We start from the raw sequence: 14,655 nt of genomic DNA on the forward strand, positions 1-14,655 counted from the left end.
GGCGCTCTCTGGGGAACCAAGAGTGTGACGGCCGGCTGGTTTTCGGATGCTTTGGTCACTCGGCAGCTGGCCAGGAGGTCGCCCCCTGCTGAAGCAAAGCCTGTCTGAACCTGTCAGGTGCCTGGAGGAGGAAGGCAGCTCTGAGCTATTTCTGCTCTTCATAAGAAGAGATGTAATTCCTGCATTGAGCGTGCCTGCTTATGCATGTTTAGACAGAAGTCCTGCGGTTTCCAGCATTCCTTAGCCAGCCTATGTGGCAGGACTGTTTTCCCACCTGAAGATGTATAGGATAGAATCCTGAATGAATGCGGAGGGAAGTTAAGTGGGCTCCCTCTCGGCTGTCCGTCAGCTGGTGGTCAAGGACATTTTCTTTCATTTTGACACACAAATGGGCTGTCGCTGAAGGAGGATTCAATCAGCTCAGTTCTATTTACTTTGTTGCTGTGCTATTAATTGCATTATTAATTTATTCTGCTTGTGTTGTATTTTAATTAAGATTTTGTTTTTAATCTCTACATTATCGCTATTCTTATCTCTTTTTGGATCACCCCATAGCCAAAGTTTTCTGAGTGGCAATTTAAAGGCATCCACAGCAGTTTAAAGCCACCTTTGTCACTTGAGGCGTCTGTGGCTTGGAGTGCCTTCCACCAGCTTCAGCTATGCCCCTATCTGGACAGAGACAGCCTTTGGTCAGTGATCTATGCTCTGGTAATCTCTGAGCTAGATTACTGCAGTGCATTCTACATAGAGCTGCCCTTGAAGACTGTTCAGAAGCTGCAGCTTGTGCAAAATGCAGCCGCCAGACTAATAACAGGGATTAGATGATTTGATCAAATGACACCAGTTCTGGCTAACTTGCAATGGCTGCCTATACCCTTCAGAGCCCAATTCAGGATGGTGATTTTGACCTTTAAAGCTATACACAGAACCATGATACCTGATGGAACACCGCTCCGAACCTTCTTCTGCCTGAACACTATGATCAAGTTGTGGGGTCTGTCTACAACTGCTGCCTCCAAAGAAGGCTCAGATGGTGGCAAGAAAGAGAAGGGTCTTTTCAGTGGTGGCCCCTAGTTAGGGAACACGCTCCCCACTGAGGCCTGCCTGGCACCAACCTTACCATTTTTTTGGTGCCAGGTAAAGATCATCCCCTACTGCATTCAAGTAGCTTCTAGGGCCTGCTAGTTGTTAAACAAACCTTAAGTTTTCTTTTTCTCTTTTTTCTGTATGTATGTTTAGTGTGTGTGTAGATATATATAAAATATGTGGTTTTGAATTTTATATTGTAAACTTTGCTCCACTTACTAGCCTGACTGGAACTACAGCTGGGACTCTGTGCTGACATAGCTAGGAGCAAGTCCATCAGAACAGCAGGGCTAGGTTTGCACTATGTGAGTTTGAGCCGTGAAGTGAGGAGGACCACCTCTTGTCCCAGCTGTGAACTCATTAGCGGTCTTCCACAAGCCATTCCTTCTCTGCCAGGCTAAATGCAGTAAAGGGAAGACAAGATTATAGGGTCACTGGAAGGAACAGGGACACGAAAGATTTCCCATGAATAGATTAATGGAAATGTTTATATTATCTGAATTCTCTGTGGTGTCCGAATAATCCCAGAATCGGCAGCCTTTATGAGTTGCAGATGCTCATGATCTGAGCCACAGTCAGCTCCTGGTCTAGTTTTTACTGACTGTATCGAGCTTCTCCAGCTTTGGCTGCAGAGCACATAGTCAATCTGATTTCTGTGTTGACCGTCTGGTGATGTCCATGTGTAGAGTCGTCTCTTGGGTTGTTGGAAAAGAGTGTTTGCTATGACCATCGTATTCTCTTGACAAAATTCTACCAGCCTGTGCCCTGCTTAATTTTGTACTCCAAGGCCAAACTTGTCTGTTATTCCGGTTATCTTTTGGCTTCCTACTTTAGTATTCCAATCCCCCATGATGATAAGGACATCATTTTTTGGTGTTCATTCTAGAAGGTGTTGTAGGCCTTCATAGAACCGGTCAACTTCAGCCTCTTCAGCACCAGTGATTGGGACAGAGACTTGGACTATTGTGATGTTGAATGGTTTGCCTTGGATTCAAACTGAGATCGTTCTGTCATTTTGGAGATTGTATCCCACTACTGCTTTTCCTACTCTTTTATTGACTATGAAGGCTACTCCATTTCTTCTGAGGGATTCTTGCCCGCAGTAGTATACCTGATGGTCATCTGAATTAAATTCACCCATTCCTGTCCATTTTAGTGCACTGATTCCTAAGATGTCAATGTTCAGTCTTGTCATCTCTTGTTTGACCACATCCAGCTTGCCTTGATTCATGGATCTTACATTTCAGGTTCCTATGGAGTATAGATCTTTGCAGCATCGGACTTTCCTTTCACCACCAGATACATCAGCAACTGAGTGTCCTTTTGGCTTTGACCCAGTCGCGTCATTCTTTCTGGTGGTACTAGTAGTAGCCCTCTGCTCTTCCCCAGTAGCATATTGGACACCTTCCGACCTGAGGGGCTCATCTTCCGGCATCATATCTTTTTGCCTTTTGGTACTGTCCATGGGGTTTTCATGGCAAAGATACTGGAGTGGGTTGCCATTTCCTTCTCCAGTGGATCACGTTTTGTCAGAGCTCTCTGCTATGACCTGTCCGTCTTGGGTGGCCCTGCACGGCATGGCTAATAGCTTCGTTGAGCTACGCAAGCCCCTTCGCCACGACAAGGCAGTGATCCATGAAGGAGTTTCCCCATGCTCGGACAAAAACACCAATTATTTCTGAGAAGCCCAGATTCAAGACCTTGGTCTCAACCTATTACATAGCTGAGTGGGAGAGAAACTGAGAGCAACGTACTTCAGGAAGGAGAAATCTGGCATGTTGTTTTCATAATCCTTACATGCAGGTTCTTCTCTTCCCACTCAACTTTCTTTGCGAGTGGTGGCCCAGCCCTACCATTAGACAGAGTACGTCAGTTGCCTCAGGGGGCAGATCCTGGGCAGGGGAGTGGGGGGGACAGTGGAGGAAACTTCCTGGCTTTCCCCTTGAACTACCCAGCCGTTTGCTTGTGTTTGAGGACAGAGCTATGGATGTCACACAGCCTGTCCTGGACCGTCCCAAGACTGGTCTGTCTTAGATGTGATGCATGATGCTATCCCTTTCCCAGAGTGGGATTGAGATTAATTGCAAATTTATTTATTTATTTATTTATTTGGAATTTTTGTATGCCGTCCCATTCGCATAAGCCTCGGGACTGCTTCCACATATAATCCACAAAGCTTCTTTCTGCACAGGACTTTGGGAGTGCAGGCATCTGGTCCTTCGTCTCCCGATGTCTGGGTTGTGGATCATGACAGGGCTGGACTTCATGCACACCTAAGGGGTGCAGCAAGGAGGTGGGGAAACATGCATCTGTTTCTCTCCCTCCCTCACTCCCTCTCTCTGCAATGCTTCTGCCTGCAAAGTGGTTGCTGAATAAGAAAATATGGATTGCTTTTTTGGTCTGCCAGTGCTACTGAAGGAGAAAAGAGTAGCCTTTTAATTTAGCAAACTGATTAATAGATAGGCAGCAGGGGAGGCTGGCAATCCATGATGAAGCACCACTAGGATCAGGAGGGTACAAACCAATTTGTTGTAAGCTTTGAATGATTTATACAAGGATATATACAATTAATATTTCCAGGCTGCACACACAGCATTGGCTGCACCCATTCAGGACTTCAGTTCACAGGTGCAAGACATGGGGTGTTGGGTGTTACTAAATCATCCATGGAGACAGACTGGGCAAACCTGTGGGCTTCCATGCTAGAGATGAATTCTGTGGAAGCTTCTCTAGTTCAAATTGGATGGTTGATCCATCGCACGCAAGTTTGCCTACCCCTGGGTGGGCACACTTCAAGCTTGCAGATCTACTTCATATTTTTATTAGAACCCTAATATCTGCCTACCAGAGCAAAAGAACGTTGCTTAGAATGATATAATCCTGAACGGAAGAATTTGTTTCCAGTCCCATCAGAAGTGAGCTGAGCCCCAGCCACAGTCCCTCCCCACCAATATCCATTCGGCGTCACCCCAGGAATGTTTTGGGCATGGTAGAAAGCAAAGGTAGTGATGATTTTGTTGGTAATTGAATTAACCAACTGGGACTCAGAAATCCTTGGTGATCTACTGCAGGCAACCCATTCATCCTTCAAATAGCCTGAGGTCTTTCTGTCTCCTTCCTTCTTCACTGATGGATAGCAACGCTCCGGGATTTCAGATGGGGTCCCTCCTGAAGAATCCGGGAACTGATCTGAACCTTCTGCATGCCATACATGTCGTCTGTCACTGAGTTACCCCGGTGCTACTTTGCACAAGAGAGCAAATACAGTGAAAACACATTGGATGGAGCAGACACTCATGTGTTCGAGTTATCATGCCAAAGCCATCATTTCATTATTTTAGGGCTGCTTCATCATTTTTAGCAGAACGTTTTTTACTGTTGTTTAATAATCTTGCAAGCTCCCTAGTAGTGGAGCAGGGGGGCGATGGCAAGATTTTAAAATGTGTTAAATAAAATGTGTGAATTCTTATTTAATGAGATATATTTCAACTGTCCCCCATTTCTAATTCTAACCATATGTGACAGGAATTGTGAAATCTACTCCATGCTAAGAATTAAAAACTGAGCAAAGGGAGGGGGTATAATTTACTGAGAAGAAAAGCATACCTAAAACAAAAATCTTATTAAATATAACTGCCTTTCTAATGGCACAGAAAGTTATTTTCTGTGACAATTTGGCCTATTGTACAGGAATACCCAGAATTAAAGCCCTAAACAGTTCGGAACTAGACTATCTGATGCAGGGGTGGGCAATTAATTTTCCTATGGGGCCACATGAGAAACTTTGACAGTTGTTAAGGGCCGGACCAATTCACTTACAGCTCTGCTCAATATATATCTCTATAAAAACAGTAAATGAAACATTACAATGATACAATGAAAATGTGGAGCACAGAGCAACACTATTTAATGAATATTCACAAAAACATTAACATTACATGAAAAGCAATAAATTCAATTCAATTTAGCAGATCCTTCAAAATAAAAGCAGTGCAGTTGTATTGCTTGCATCTATATTACGTCGATATATATTTGCATTGACTTTTAATTTGCCAGTGACCTCATGCGGGCCAGTCAGGGTCAGCCATCGGGCCGGATGTGGCCCGTGGGCTGTACAATGCCCAGGTCTGATCTGAAGGAACACATCTTCTATATGTGTCTACGCAAACGCTGAGATCATCATCAAAGGTCCTCCTCAGAGAGCCCCCTCCAAAGGAAGCAAGGGGGCGTGGTTACTAGGGGAAGGGCCTTCTTGGCTGTGGCACCCCATCTGTGGAATCTTGATTTTTACCCTATTTTACTGTACCTCTGAGTGCGATTTAGCTGTGATGGTGGTGGTGGAGATAACTGTACTACTTCTTATTGTATCATGGTATTTATTAATTGTATTGCTGTTTTATTAATTAGGGCATTTTTGGTTTCGTAAACCACCTAGGCAGTCTTTGAAAGGATGGGTGGCAAAGAAATGTAATAAACAAATAAGGCAATGGGTCGGCTCAAAGGCCTATCTAGTCTAGGCTACTATTCCTTCATGGGGGGAGCCATGTGTTCTCCTTCACAGAGGACACTGCTCTGCTGGGAAGCCCCCTCTCTCTGAAGGGTGGTCCAGTCCAGGGCTGGTTTAAAGATAAAGAACAGAAGGGAGAGGAAGGCCATGAAGCTGCCATTAGCCGTTGGGTCAGCAAACAGAGCAAAACACACAGTTCCGCCAGTCACTTTCTTCCCACTATAGTTAGAGGGGATGTATTGTATTGCACGGCACGACATTTCTATCCCACTTTCCGCCCCTGCTTTTTGGAGGCTACTTACATAACTGCATTTTAGCCCCACAAAAACTCTGTGAGGTACGTTAGGCTGAGAATGACCGACTGTCCCAAAGTCGCCTAATGAATCCAGATCTCCCAAGTCCCAGTTCTGCCTGTCTAACCAACGCACCGCTCTGGCCCTTGCCAGAGGCTAAGTTAGAGTCATGATTTCTAAGCTTGCAACTAGGCATATCAATAAGTGCCTACACATTTTATGCAAATCTGTGTCCCCTTTACTCCTCTTTTTCACGCTGCATTTTCTCTCCTCTGGAGATGCATAAGCAGTCGCACTACACAGTGGCCGGTGAAATGCCCGCACGTAACGATGCGTGGTGGGATCACAGAACAGTAGAGCTGGAAGGGGCCATGAAGGCCACTGGGTCCCACACGCTGCTGCTGCAGGACATTCCACTCAGACGGCTGTCCAGTTTCTTCCTGGTGTCTAGTTTGAATATGCCTTCATTTATCTTGTGTCCATTATTCTGTGTCCTGCACTCTGGAATGAACAAGAATAGATCTTGTCCTTCCTCGTTGTAACAGCCTTTCAAGTGCTCGTAGTGTACTTGAAGCCGAGTACGTATGTCCCCTAAGTAGGGGGTGACATGTGCAGTACATATGTCCCCTAAGCCTTCTCTTCCTGGGGCTGAACATGCCCAGTTCTTTCACAGGGCTTTGCCTCCAGTCCCTGAATTGCTGCCTGTGCTCCCCTTTCCAGCTTTTCCTTGTCTTTTTAAAGCTTGGGTGGCCAGAACTGGGCACAGTATTCCAGGGGAATTCTGACTAGTGCTGTGTGCACAGGGGAACTAGTGCTTCAAGTGCAAGAAAGACCCATCACTGTCTAAAAAATCCCATATGGAGCAGGCTTGTGAGCATAGTTCTGCCAGGGGTTATACTATTTGCTGGACAAATACAGGGGGTGGTGGGGGAGGAAGGTCACATAAGAACCTTTAGCTAGTAGGTGGCTAGGAAAATTAATAAAACCTTGGGAATCTGAAAGGCACCGCTTCAAGGGTGTTGCAGACCGAGAAAAGTACAAAAAGGGCAAAGCGTTTGCTTAGACTTGGCTTGGGTGCAGCCACACTGAAAAGAACCCTGAAGGTCAATGAATTTGCTCCGGAGCGTACAAAGGACTGTACGCAAAAGGAGAAAAATCACCTGGATTACGTTACCATAGAGGCAAGCTTTGCTTGAATGCAGGGAACAGATCAGGAAAGATCTTATCTGTAGCACAGCGTCATTGCTCTTGCGTGTCATGTGTGGACTCAGCGCCAAGGGGAACCAGAAGCATTTTATGCAAAGTCAGTTATTTCCCTGGGTATCGGCGCTATTGTAAGCTCCACTGTGCACGGTGCATCTACTACATCCTACTTGGATGAGGGTGGTCTTGCCACAGTCATTCATGCGCTGCTAATTTCGAGACTGGGCTACTGTAATGCCCTTTACATGAGACTTCCCTTGAATTCGATCCAGACTCTTTAGATCAGGGGTCCTCAAACTTTTTGAATAGGGGGCCAGTTGAAAGGCTGCGGGGACCTTTGCAGGCCGGTGAGGTGGGGGTGCCTGGGGGCGTAGGCCGGTGAGGTGCCATCGGGGGCATGCGAGGCGGCATCGGGCATGTGCAGAGGCGGCTCGCTCTCTTGCTCGCTCGGAGATCTCCCAGCGAGTCCAAAACCATTTCCAAGCGAGCGAGCCACCACCTCCCCACCTGTGCTGCGGGGCAGCGGTGCGCACGCCCCTATGGGAGGCATGCGGCGGCAGTGGCGGCTCACTCACTCAGAGACCATCTCCAAGCCTGCAAGCCACCACCTCCTCACCCGCACCGCAAGTACGCGGGGGGGGGGGCAGCAAACAGCGGTGCGGGCCAGATGCATGGCCATGGCAGGCCGGATCCATTCCACGGGCCGTAGTTCGAGGACCCATGCTTTAAATGACCCAAAACAGAGCAGCTCAGTCGCTGATGAAGACCAGTTCTTATGACCATATTATACCTCCCCCTGGTTATTTGTACTGGCTGCCTGTTCCAGTCCAGGCTGAATTCAAGGTATTGACTATGACATGTAAAGCCTCAAGCAGCCTGAGACCACATTATCTTAGGGAGTGCCTTATGCCGTATATTTCTTCCCATCACTTAAGATCCTCAACTGAGGCCTTCCTATGAGTTTCTCTCCATCAGGAGGTTAAGGGGGAGGTTGCAAGGAGGGGGGCATTTTCCATGGTGGCACCCCAATCTCCTGCCACTAAAATTCATCTGGCATTTACTAAGTTTTCGTGCCTGATGAAAACATTTTCAATGCACTTACAGCACTACTTAAAACATCTATATTGATGGCACTGGTTTTAATGTATTAACCTACATTTTTGTCTGATTATATATATTGCATTTTATCTTGTTTATTTATTGGACTATTTTAACTGCACTATTTTTGTTAATGTTATTATTGACCTTTTTTTTGTAATGGCCACCCAGAAAGCATGATGCTAATGGACGGCTTTTATACAAATTTTATAAATAAAGAAATAATACATCTGAGTCACAGCTGCTGTTGTTGCAAGCTCCTGACATTTCACTGGGAATGGGGGTGGGGGGGCAGTAAAGGGAATTGTGTGTGTGTGCATACACCTACACATTATAGTCATGGGCTGCCACTGTCATCTTCACCTGCTGTGGGTGCAAGTAGAGAAACGTACGACGTGGTGCTGCCATGACATGGGACAAGTGACATTACCTGGCAGAGGAAAGAAAACACAAAGGAGCCATTTTCTGCAGCAGAGGGAGCGCCCAATTCCTCGTTAAAGTGCCAGTTTTGATGTGTGACAGTTTTCAGCAGGAGGGTTGCTTTGTTTTGCCTTTTTCTTCACACAGAAGGAAGTTTCCAGGAGGGAAAAAGGGACGTGAAGCTGTGTCACCACTGTTTCATTATGTCCCAGGAACAAGAAATCTCAACATTTTTAGGCGCCACGAACTGTGATCTTTCCTGGCTTCCAGGCACTGTGGATGAATGAGGACCAGGGTGCAGGAAGAGATTCATTGTGATTGCTGATACTAATGGTCGTATTTGCCAGCACATTAATAAGCAGGCACTGTTTCTGCAAGGCTTCTGAAGTTCCTGATCAATTTCCATTATGGTCTGGGGCTGGGTGGACAGTAATGGAAATGTAAAGAAAAGAGTCTGTGGTCATATTTCAGGACTGTAAATCTCTAGACTAATTGCACTAATATGTAAATTAGCTGCATTTGACTAATGTTACCCTATGCAGTGCAGGCAAGATGAAATGCCATAGATTACAGTTCCTTAGGAACTTATACAATGAAACACTGAAATCAGGATTTTCTGGAGAACTTTGGTGCTTCTGCACAGGAATATTTGTTCTCTGTGTGCCAAGGTGATCAGCCACTCCACCAGAGTCCTTTCTGGACCCTCACCTGGCCTTACAGCTGATATAGGCTAAACACCAGTCTAGCATAAGTCATGCTGGCAAAAGTCCCAAGGAAGTACAGAGAGCATGTTAGGTGTTCCTCACATCTTATCTTGCCTTTCTTGTGTGTTAGCCTGCAGTTCCAGAGGTGAGGGAGAAATTTGGCATGGCACAAAGGGCTTTGTGTCGTCACTGGTCAGAGTTAAAGTCTGCACCCCTCCCAATATGAAGGAAGATCAGTCAGAAAGAGCAAAAGCTTCTTGGAAAAAACTACTTCTGCTTCCTTTTCAAACAGAACTGAGTTGTAATGGAGAAGCAAGTGCTGCAGGTTAATAGCTGGTCTTCAGAAAACTTCTAGGAAAATCTCATTTTATACTCAGTTTTGCTTCCCTTTTCCCCATTCAAAGAAAATATTTTAAATGGCATGTTAACTGCTCACAGGCTTTGGTCTGGAGTGAGACAGAAAATCAGTGCAGAAGCCAACGAAGGGTGCTTCCAGACAGAGGGCTGCTAGAACTGGCAATTAGAAGGGATTGTGCAGCTATTCTTGTCTTGTTGTCCTAACAGATTTTCTGCAGTAAGAGGAAGGATAGAAGGAGTGCTGGGAAAATGTAGGAGGGCTGCACGTGGAAGACGGCATCTGCTTCCACCTGTAAAATTCCATGAATGAGGTAGGGCGCTGGTGTGCTAAATGCACCCTGAATGAATGTGGGTGTTTCTCTTTCAATGCTAACCTTTCTAGACCTTGGTTACATGAACAAATATGTAACCATCTAACATACAGTTGGTCCTGAACATGCCCTCACATGGCAGGAGGGCAGGAGCCCTCCTGGGGCCTCCACCCAGCCCTGCAAATTTCCCTAGAAAGCTTCAGCCCCTTTCTCCAACCACCAACCATCTCCTAAAGTTTCGTTCCTGGCGGTGGAGCTTCAGGCTAAATAGGCTGGCATTTTTGATTTTTTGGACCTGTCTCTTCTGTCTTCAGCCCTTCCCCAGTGAAGTGTGGTTCCCAAGAGCTTTCCCAGAAATGAAACCCGCCTGAAAGAAAAATAGAAACAGAGTGAGTCAGAAGGGGTCTCCCGGGCCATCTAGTCTGACCCCAGGCTCCAGCCGGCTCCACTCACGACACGCCCACCATGTGCATGTCCAGCCTACTTTGAACACCCTCACCGATGGGGCCTCAACGACCTCCCATGGAAGCCCATTCCACACCCTCGGGGTCCTAACCGTCAGGAAGTGCTTCCTGGCATCTAAATGGAACCTGGGTTCCCTGAGCTTGGCTCCGTTGGAGCGCTTTCTGCTTTCCTCTGCAGGGGAGAACAGGCCTCTACCCACCTCCTGTGACATCCCCTCACATACCTGTAAAGAGGCTCTGCACCTTTGCTCTATACTGCCCTAGCAACAGAAACCAGAATCGGATTAAGGAGACAAGGAGGCCAGACCGCATAGGAGCAGACTCGATTCTCAGTTCCTGGGGTCGGCAGCAGCATGAGCGGCTTCCCTGGAAAGTGGCTCCAAATGTGCCCCTTGGCCTGTGCAGAATTCTGTGCCTCCTCTTCGTATGCAGAGGAACTGCAAAAGGCACACCCAGCTGTAGAAGCTGCATCACTGCCTCTCAACTTCCATGCTCACATCCAAAGAAAGGACCTGGTTGCACCATATCTTAGAAAGCGCCTTCACTCCTACCCCCTCCTCTACTTCTTACAGACTTAGGAAAGCTTTTGCTCTATGTTCCTGCATATAAATATGTCTGATTTACAGGGCCTTTTGGTGCTGACCCACATTGTGCGCAATATTCTTCCTCGGAAAATCTGCTCTATTGATTGCACAGAGGTGAAGATGCTGAGATTCAGGAGGTATTGCTATGCCACTGAACACTGTCCCTGCACAGGTGTTTTCATTCATGCTGTTTGACAGATACGGTAGGTGCAACTTTTCATATTGCTTTGCCTCCCCCACTCCGACACACACGCCTTACCCTGTGTTCCACAAATTTTAATTACTACGACAGTTTCTATGCAACAGTTTCTATGCCATGTCAAGTGGTCTTTTGGAAGCAAAAGTGATTATTATGTTTTTAAAAATGTATTTTAAAATACTAAATAAATGCACAGCTTTTTGCCTTTTGTGTTTTAATATATCCAAGAGTAGACCTTTAAGTCATGCTGTGAATCTCCTCTCCAAAAGACCTTTCCTCCCCCAGTGAATGCTGAAATGGCCCCCCATTTCCCATACTTACAATGTATTCCCAGACTAAAAGGCATTCTAATTCCCATCAAATATTATGTTATTTCATTTCATTTCTATTCCGTTTTTTCCTTTTGCAAGGAACCCAAACGGTTTACACAGTCTTCCTCCTACTTTTACTTCACAGCAGCCCTGTGAGGTAGGTTAGGCTGAGCCTCAGTGACTGTCCCAAAGCCACCCCGTGACTTTCATGGGCAAATGCGGACCAGAACCAGAACCCCTGAGCCCCAGTCCAAGACTCCAACTTCTGTGTCACTCTGCTCCAAATGTGTATTGGTTTACGCACAGTGTTCTCCTCCTTGCACACGTGCTTCCATTTTCCAGGCAATGCAATTCGATTAGAACACAGGGAGCCGCTTTGCACCAGGTCAGACCGTTGGTGGATGGCGCCTGCTGAGTGCTCCATGCACCAGCGGTGGGGATCTCACTGCCCTTCAAATGCTGTTGAGCTGCCAGCATCACTTGTGGAGCAACAAGGAAGCAGCTGAACAGAGAGGACAAAAGAAGACAGCACTTGGCATGTGCTGGTTACACTCTGGTGTAGAAGACTGGCCACTCTGGTTACACTCTGGTGTAGAAACTTCAGGGCCTGGCTCTTCCTTCTGGTGAGTCTTTATCTTCTGACTGGATGTGAACCCTTCAAACAGAAGGGAACCCTCAGAATAGAGGACTGGCTTCTAGAAACCCTTCAAAGAGAGAGCATGCTCAAACTAGAGGGAAGTCCTCCAGTAGAGGAATGTTCTCTGCAGACATGGCCACCCTGCGATTTGCCGCAATGGGAGGGCCAGACATTCCCCATCCCTGGGCTACACTGACTGGCAGCCCTACTCGGAGAGGCTGGGTCGCTTGTTCTAGTAAGGAGACACGGTTCTGTGAAGGCTGGAATCAGTGCAGCGAAGGGCCACTAGGATGGTGGCTGGTTTGCAGGGGAAGCCATATGAGGAGAGAGCGAGGGAGCTGGGCCTTTTCAGCCTGGAGAGGAGGAGGCTCAGAGGGGGCCTGTTAGTGACATACAGGTCTGTGAGGGGGTGCCACGCAGATGTGGGTCGTGACCTTTTCCCCTTGCAGTGGAGCACAGGATGCGTTCCAATGAAGCAAAGCTCAGGGAACCAAGATTCAAGGTGGATGCCAGGAAGTACTTCCTGATGGTTAGGATCCCTAGGGCATGGAATGGGCTTCCACTGGAAATGGTTGCAGCCCCATCGGTGAGGGTGTTCAAGGACATGGTATGTATGTCATGAGCGGAGCTGGCTGGAGCTGGGGGTCAGACTAGATGGCCCGGGATACCCCTTCTGATTCACTCTGATTCTATGTTTTCCCTGTTTGAGTAAACAGATGAAATGTGCCTTTCTTCGCAAGGGGTGCTGTATGTTGCAATCTGCCAAAAGTTCATCCAGAAGCAAGAGCAATAGCTCCTCTGCCAAAACATAAAAATGATTATGAGATTGGGGATACATACAGCAGTGTCCCTCTTATTTTGGCTGCAGCTGGTGGATGTTGCTGAACATCCTTTTTTCTCTCTATTTCCTGATCAGGAGTCAGCCAGAAGCATCATCAAGGTGATGTCCAAACACTGCTTTTGCCCTGCCCCCAAGCTTGTTCCCATGGGGACCACATGTGCCTCCTCCACATCTTCCAGTGCCCTCCCTTGTCTTCCTTGGATACCATCTCACCCTCCCTCTGAGGCTGTTATTCTTACTGTCTTTAGGAAGTAGCTGTAAATATTCTTTGCTGCCTGTCTCACTCATACAGAAAGGTGTTGCAGGAGTTTCCATTCCAAGTAGGTCATTGGTCCTTTGCTGCAGTTACCCAGTTGCATCTGGCTTCTTCCAGAGTCTTACCTCAACGACTGAGTTCGCTTAGAGAACAACCCATGCTGGAAATAAGCCAGGGAGTGTGATCTGCCCACAGACTGCCAAACAGATGATCAGGCTCACCACGGGTTGTTTGCCCCCTTCCTCCCCATGCTTCTCCCGTGGTCCTCCTGTGGGTGTCCCAGGGACACAGCAGTAGGATCGACTTGTCCCCACCCCTCTGCTGTAAACTCGGGGCATTGTCAGCTTGACACAGATGTTTTCCCCTTCTCCCAGTTTTCTCCCCCCGCCCCCCAAGATTTCAAACTCCAGCCTGACAGCGGGCTTTCTCAATCCCTGTTTTGATGGCCACCGACAACCCTTTCAAAGTGCTTAGGTGGCAGCTTAGAGGGACTATACATGGTCATTTTTAGATCCCCCCCAACGTATACAAATATTTTTGCATATTTTAATTTGTGGGGGTCATTCACAACTACAGATCTGCCCTCTTAGAAAAAATGGGCAGCCTCACCTGGCCAGTGTCCAAGGAGATACCTGCTGGCAAAGTGCAGCAATCACCAATCCTGGATATTCACCCAGAGTTTTTGAGTTGTTAAGCTGAACAAAAAAACAAGTGGTTCTCTCACTTGTCCACTTTTCCCAAGACTCTGGCTACCTGTGAACCTGAAAATGCATGAGCCACCCACTCTTTTAAGGAGCTGTCAACTTTGACAGCTGTCAACATTTTGATTCCTTTTAAAAGGTTTTTTGATAAGTCCACCACAGTCTTTTTATGGGACTTGTGCATTTTTGCCTGCATATGTCCGTTTGAAAAATGTGGACCCATGTAAATGTAAATACACAAATAAAATACAAAAAACACTTCTATGCCTAAGGTGGTATAACAACAACAACAACAACAACAACAACAGTTTACAACCAGCCAGTTGGGCATTTTAAAGGGGCTGTCAGAGACTGTGATCACAAACGCCATCTGTCAAGTCAAAGATTATGATCTCGAGGAAAAAGTGAGGGAGGGGAAGCAAACGACAAGCCAAAAATTGCTCACGGTAATGTCAGGAAACTCCCATCCAATGCCAGTTAGACTAAAATGCTGCACGGGAACTTCTGTAGTTGCTGGCACTGAAGCAGCCCAAGTGAGGAGGTGAGGTGGTCTTGGCACTCATGCCAAGTGGCTCATGGGCCAATTCCTAGTACCCATAAATGGGGTAGGTCATCATGGTTCAGATGACACGAGAATCCACTGTAGGAACAACAACCCATGGGTTGTCAGGGTGGCTCTCAAA

The sequence above is a fragment of the Varanus komodoensis genome, unplaced genomic scaffold (genome assembly GCF_004798865.1).
Source record: "Varanus komodoensis strain SLA01 unplaced genomic scaffold, ASM479886v1 scaffold3, whole genome shotgun sequence".
Classification (NCBI taxonomy): domain Eukaryota; kingdom Metazoa; phylum Chordata; class Lepidosauria; order Squamata; family Varanidae; genus Varanus; species Varanus komodoensis.